General features: G+C 40.7%; 1 long non-coding RNA gene across 1 annotated transcript in view; it reads right to left on the bottom strand.

Moving 5' to 3' along the window:
* Positions 1–764: 764 nt before the first annotated feature.
* Positions 765–6,396, bottom strand: part of LOC113933710 — a 113,525-nt gene continuing 107,893 nt past the window's right edge. The window contains exon 4 of the long non-coding RNA XR_003523426.2: positions 765–892. This is a non-coding gene — a long non-coding RNA (uncharacterized LOC113933710). The remainder of the gene's footprint in view (positions 893–6,396) is intronic.

The following is a 6,396-nucleotide window of genomic DNA, read 5'->3' as shown; positions in this document are numbered from 1 at the left end:
GGGAACAGAGGTTGAGAGGGGTCTCCCTTCTTTTAGGATGTGAGAAACACTGGACTGTTAATATGCAGTAGACAAGGATGTTCAGTAAAGAGGAGAAATTTGGTGATGGAGGAGAAGGGGAGAATCGCCAGAGTGAGGTCCTTGAGCAGGCTTTAGGGAATATAGCAGCAAATGCTACATGGGAGCAGTGGTACGGGCAGAATATGGACAATGGTCAGATATTGGGAAGGCCACATAAGCAAGTTACAAACCAAGGATGTAGAGTGAAGGTAAGGATCAGGGCTGTAGGTTGAGGTTGGAGACCAAGTCAGGATCATGCAGGGAAAGCACAAGTAAACAGGAGGACCCGAGTCAGAAGAGCAATCTGAGACTAGTCCAGGAGGTTACTATGAAGTCAAGGCAAAGGAAACTAGAAAGCATGCACCATATGACTAATATACTACACAGACAGCATTTTGTGCCAACACTCCTTTTGAAAGCCTGTACTCTTTCCCATTGATTTTCTTCCTCTGGTTCCTGAATCTGATGGCCAATATATTCTTTCTAAGAGATTGCCTTTATCGTTATATTAATGAAGAGTTATATTTGTATACAAAAAGTATTATTGAATGTATAATGTACCAAGAGCTCTGAAAATCAATTGGCTATTCCAGAAAGTCCCATCGATGCTCCCAAAACCCACAGAAATAATCACAGTGATAAATACCAGGGTGGCAGACCATGGTCACCAAACCATTTTCAATTTCCTGGGCACTCACCTTACTATCTCTTTGCCTCTGTGCATCTATTTGCGGTCAAATGAAACTGAAATGTCAGAGTTGCAAGAATGAAACAGTCTGAGTTCCTGAGTCGCTGGGTCCTTGGAAGACAACAGCATGCGGGGCCATCCAACCTGCATCAGATTTTGATAAAAATAAGAAATAACTCTTTTTTTTTTTTTATTTGAGAGAGAGAGAATGACAGATAGAGAGCACGAGAGGGAAGGGGGTCAGAGGGAGAAGCAGACTCCCTGCTGAGCAGGGAGCCCGATGCAGGACTCGATCCCGGGACTCCAGGATCATGACCTGAGCCGAAAGCAGTCGCTTAACCAACTGAGCCACCCAGGCACCCAAGAAATAACTCTTTGTTGTGTTAAGTCAATGACACTTATTTTTTTCCCACAGCACAGTCTAACGTGACCCTGACTACAACACAAGCACACCATCTTAGAACAGAGGCAACCATTTGGTCTATAAATGCCAATGCTTTAAGTCACAGCAAGCATCACAGATGCTTAAATAACAAGTTCCCTTAGGATATAAAACATAATTTGATCCACAACAATTTGGCTTTCACACAGCACATCTGGTTTTCAGGAATACATCTATGTAAATTGAGTTACCTCCATAATGATATTGTATTTGCATCTGAGGAACTGAAAAGACAAGACTGGCTGCAGGTTAAGTAAAAACCACCTAGGTCGATCTTGATTTGCTCTCCAAGCTCCTGTGATAACATATGTAAACACCCTGTAGGTAATTAGATTCTAAATTCTTCTTCGCTGTAATGATCCAGGTGTCATTGGAATGATGGTTTTTAAAAAAGTCATTTTTCCTACATAAGTTTACAGCATATGATTTTTTCTTTTTTAATTAAACCTCTGTACAGTGAATAATGCACCTGATTTAGACATTCAAATCTTCCCCCCCTTCCCCCCCACTATCATCACCACCACCTCAGCTAAGAGAGTCAGTCTAGGTGATTCAGGCAATTGTGTTGCCTTATAAAACACTGTCTCCAAAGAATCCTTTTAGCCACTCAGAGCCAACATAGAGTCAATTATTAAGGTTCCTACTTGTATGGCTCAGTCTGCACTTTACACCTTAGTACTATCCCTATTAATCTGCTCAGGAACCACTTTGTTATTTCTGATGCTGGGGTAGGGATTGTTCAGGTATCCCCTTGGGTTTTCTTTGGTTGTTTAACCTTGGAGGAGAACAGAAATGGTAGCAGCAGGCTGATATTTGGGTTTAGACCATGGCACCTAGTCTAGGTGTTGAAGAGAGGGTTGCTGTAATGTGTCCTGCATCATGAACCTCTTATTGAAAGTACTTTCTACTCCATTGACAAAATGACAGGATTTATTAACCAGAATTTATCTCTACTGGTTCTTTTATCACCAACAGTAAGTTTCCATAACAGCTTCACTGTCCCAAATATTTGTTAAAGGCTTAAACAGTTTCAAATGTGTGCTCCTTTATTTAATTTACAGCTGCTTCTGAAAATGCACCATTCAGTATTAGATGAAATAGCTTATATCTCCTGTCATATTTCACATTTTGTCTTATGCTTTGGTAGATTTCATGGTGATCTCTTTTTAACCAGTAAAATTTGTTTTAGGGAAGATGATACATTTTCTTTAAATAGTCAAGCTGCAGAAAAAGTCCTATATCATGAAGCCTTTTCACTGGCTTACATATCAACAGTAGGTCTTGCAGACCTTTAAAAAATATCTGGGCCTCTTCGTTCTCAGGGAGGCTGGTTGCATTCTTGCACAGCCTCATTTCACAAAAACAACTATGGTACAGTCCAACGCATGCTCAACCTAACACATCGGGCTCTAAAACCTGACCCTGCCACATTCAAACTCTAATTTTAGACAAATTACTGAACTTCTCTGAGCCTCATCACCCTCATCTGTGAATTGGAGCAAATCATACTTGTTCACAGGGCAATTCTAAGGAGTCAAGACAATACCCATGTAAAAGTGCCTAGCATTGAGTCTGGCCCAAAATAGGCAATCAAGACTCTTTATTAGAATCTCCAGGGTACACACACTGCATCTAGCATGAGATCCTATGAGTTAATAGTTTACACCAAGTCTCCTAAAGTGAAATAATATGGAGAACTCCAGGGCAATTTAAGATGTTCTGGCCATTTAAGATTTACCTGATTTACACCCAACCTCCTGTGCTTATCCTTCAGTAATACAGGTCTTGCCATTCAACTTTCTACTATTTTGAGAGGTTTTACTTTTACTCTCCCCACCAAGGAATAGCCCTGTGGCTTCTCCACCAGAGTTCTAGTTCCCTGTCTCTCCCTACTGCCTCTGCCTCACTCAGTGCCAACAGAGCACAAGAAGTACGTAGAAAGACTTTGTTTTTAACTCAGAGATGTAGGTGTCTGGGGCTGCGGTGGAGGGCACCAATCTACTTTGTCTTCCTAAGAGAATCTGCTTAGATGAATCCATGTCTGGAATACAAAGGTGTCTTCTCCAAACATTCCCTATAAGAACCTACTTGCTGCCAAGCTCAGGGGCTGGAAGGAATTCAGGTTCAGGGCCAACAGTGACACTGAGTTCTCTTCCTCTCAACCTACAGGCACGTCCTTCTGGGGCAGAGAGTACTTTCAAATAGCAAACGTGACCTTCTCTCCAATCTGTACCCAGCTAATATACAATCCCCTAACCCAGCTAGTGCCTATGGGCGGCAGGAGGTTTCATCTAAAGTGGCTTAAATAATTCTTCTCTTCTCTCCCTCTCACCATTCTTTGCCATCTCAGTGAGTGGCTTTCAAACTCTGTTGACTGCAACCCACACATAAGAAATACATGTTACTTTGCAACCCAGTATTCACACACACATGCACACATACACACAACTATCAAAAAGGCGCCTGGGTGGCTCAGTTGGTTGAGCGACTGCCTTCGGCTCAGGTCATGATCCTGGAGTCCCGGGATCGAGTCCCGCATCAGGCTCCCTGCTCCGCGGGGAGTCTGCTTCTCCCTCTGACCCTCCCCCGTCTCATGTTCTCTCTCTCTCTCTCTCAAATAAATAAATAAATCTTTAAAAAAAAAAAAGGTGAGGCAACAATTATTTCCCTTGCTATGTATGAGGTACTTTATTTTCCCCTCTATTATATTTTAATTCATTTTTTAAAATGCTGGTCATGACCTATCAAATTGATTTTATGCCTCACTAATGGGTCACAGCTTGTAGTTTTAAAAATACTGATCCAGGTATTTAATAAGGAGCTACTAGCCTGGAAAAGGAGAATATGAAAACCATACTTTAAAGTAATTGGAAAGTTTAAGTTTTGTTAAAAGTTTACGGACAGTTCTGGTAAGATAGAAAAGATGCACTTTACCCTATTCCTCCTACTAAATACAACTATAAACTAGAAATTATATATAAAATAAACATAAGAAAATCCTGAAGGGTGGAGAGAAGGTGGCAGACTTCTAGGGACTAGGGAACCCAATGAATGGCATACTGCTAAACTCTCTGGTTTTCTTTTTGCCTCATTTATGTCTCAGGCTTCAAGCTGAAGAACTGGCAACCTGGAAATGGCAACAAATGCAAACAAAGTCCACTCTCTCTAAACTAAGGACCAAGAAAGGGGAATACTATAAAGACTGAAAACTTTTAGATAATAATCACTCTATGCCAAAGAAAACAGGTAAAACTGCAACCTCATCCCCACCCATGTCAGCAAAGGCCAAGTGGAAAGCCTAGAGAGGATTACAACCCACTTAAACCACAAGACACCTTAATCCACCTAATGTGGGGATATCAGAAAAGGATGAGTATAACATCCTAACTGGATGGTAATGAGCTCCTCTCATCCCTGTCTACCTACAGTGACATTGCAGATATGGTGAGGAGCCTGGGCTTCTACCTCTACCCAGAAGTACCTCCTCAGGGTACCTCTGAGTACTCAGAAGACAGACCTCCCCTTCCCTCTAAGGTGGTGTCAGGGGAAGCCTAGTGAAGAGTCAGGACTTTTACCACTGTTCAGGGGTAACAAGGCCACCCCCTCTATGTGGTGCAGACCATGTGAGGAATAAACAGTGAGGAACTTTTATTTCCTGCAGCCAAGAGGTATCAGACTGAAGCCAGAGTTCCCACCACTGCCCAGCATTAACAAGGAGCCTCTGCTCTGTTGTCAGTGGAGGTTTAGTGGGAAACCTGAACTTCTACCCCCATATGTCAGTAATGAGTTGATGAACCTCCCTTCCCTTCCAGAAGGGTTCCATAGACACCGAGTTTTAATAAGTTCTAGAGTCTAATAATGTAATACCCACAAGGTTAGGTTTAAGTAGAAAATCACTCATCATGACAAGAAACAGCAAAATATCAAACTGAATTTAAAAAAGATGATACATACCATTATTGAGATGACAGAGATGTCAGAATTACATGACAAATATTTTAAAGGAGCCGTCATAAAAACGTTTCAATTATCAGGTATAGACATGCTTGAGACAGATGAAAAAATATAAATTCCAGAAAAAGAAACAGAAATCTTCAGCAAATAAATAGAAGATATAAAGGAGAACCAACTGGAAATTTTAGAACTGAAAAGTACAAAAACCAAATTTAAAATTTAACAGCAGCAAAATAAATAATAAATAAATATAAATAAATAAATAAAAGTTTAACAGCAGAATGAATAGGGCAGAGGAAAGAATCAATGAACTGGAACATAGAATAGAAATAAGTCAGAGAAAGAAAGTCATTCACATGTAGAACTTAAGATACAAAACAAATGAGCAAAGGGGGAAAAATGAGAGACAGAGACAAACCAGGAAACAGACTTAGCCATAGAGAACAAACTGATGGTTACCAGAGGGGAGAGGCAGGTGGGGATGAAGGAGTGCACTTGTCATGATGAGCACTGAGTTGTTAGAATCATAGAATTGCTGAATCATTATATTGTATACCAGAAACTAATGTAACACTGTATGTTAACTATACTGGAATTAAAATTAAAAACTTAATTAAAAAAAAGAAACCATCTTTGACTTCTGACTTTTGGTCCAGCATATAATAAGCTTTTAAGTTGCCATTGCATCCTAACAATAAGTAAGAAGGCTGAACACACCAGAAAATCAATAACTCTTCTTGGATCCAAAAGAGAAATGAGGTTACAGGACAAACCACTGACCTCAAAACTGCAAAGATTGATGGGTCAATACAGAGAATCATGACTTACCTGAGTAGAAACCCTGGAGCTTAAGACTCCAAAGAAACCAGTGCTTAGGTAGGAAAGCCTGAATTGTAATTGACAACTGCTGGAGGTTCAGTGTGCACAACTCCTGACAGTTAAAAACTCCAGGGAGATGCATTCATAGGAGGCCTCACATATTTCTGAGTTTTACCTCCAGGAGCTTGACTTGGTTTTCACAGTATCAGACAAAATCCCTTTCATGTTTCCATCAGGGGGAAGGGAAAAGGAACCATTTTGGAAAATGTCTGAGCACTCTGTTCTACTTAACAAGGTCTGCCCTCAGAAGAAGTTATTTAACCAGAGCCTAAGCTGTTGAGGTTTTATCAGAGCCTAACTCCTCTATGGGAAGAGAAATATTTAAAAACAGCCATTTTTTGCCTTCCACATGGAGGAAAGGGAAATACTCAAC

This window comes from Zalophus californianus, chromosome 10 (assembly GCF_009762305.2).
Source record: "Zalophus californianus isolate mZalCal1 chromosome 10, mZalCal1.pri.v2, whole genome shotgun sequence".
Lineage (NCBI taxonomy): Eukaryota > Metazoa > Chordata > Mammalia > Carnivora > Otariidae > Zalophus > Zalophus californianus.
This window is presented reverse-complemented; position numbering and strand designations above follow the sequence as displayed.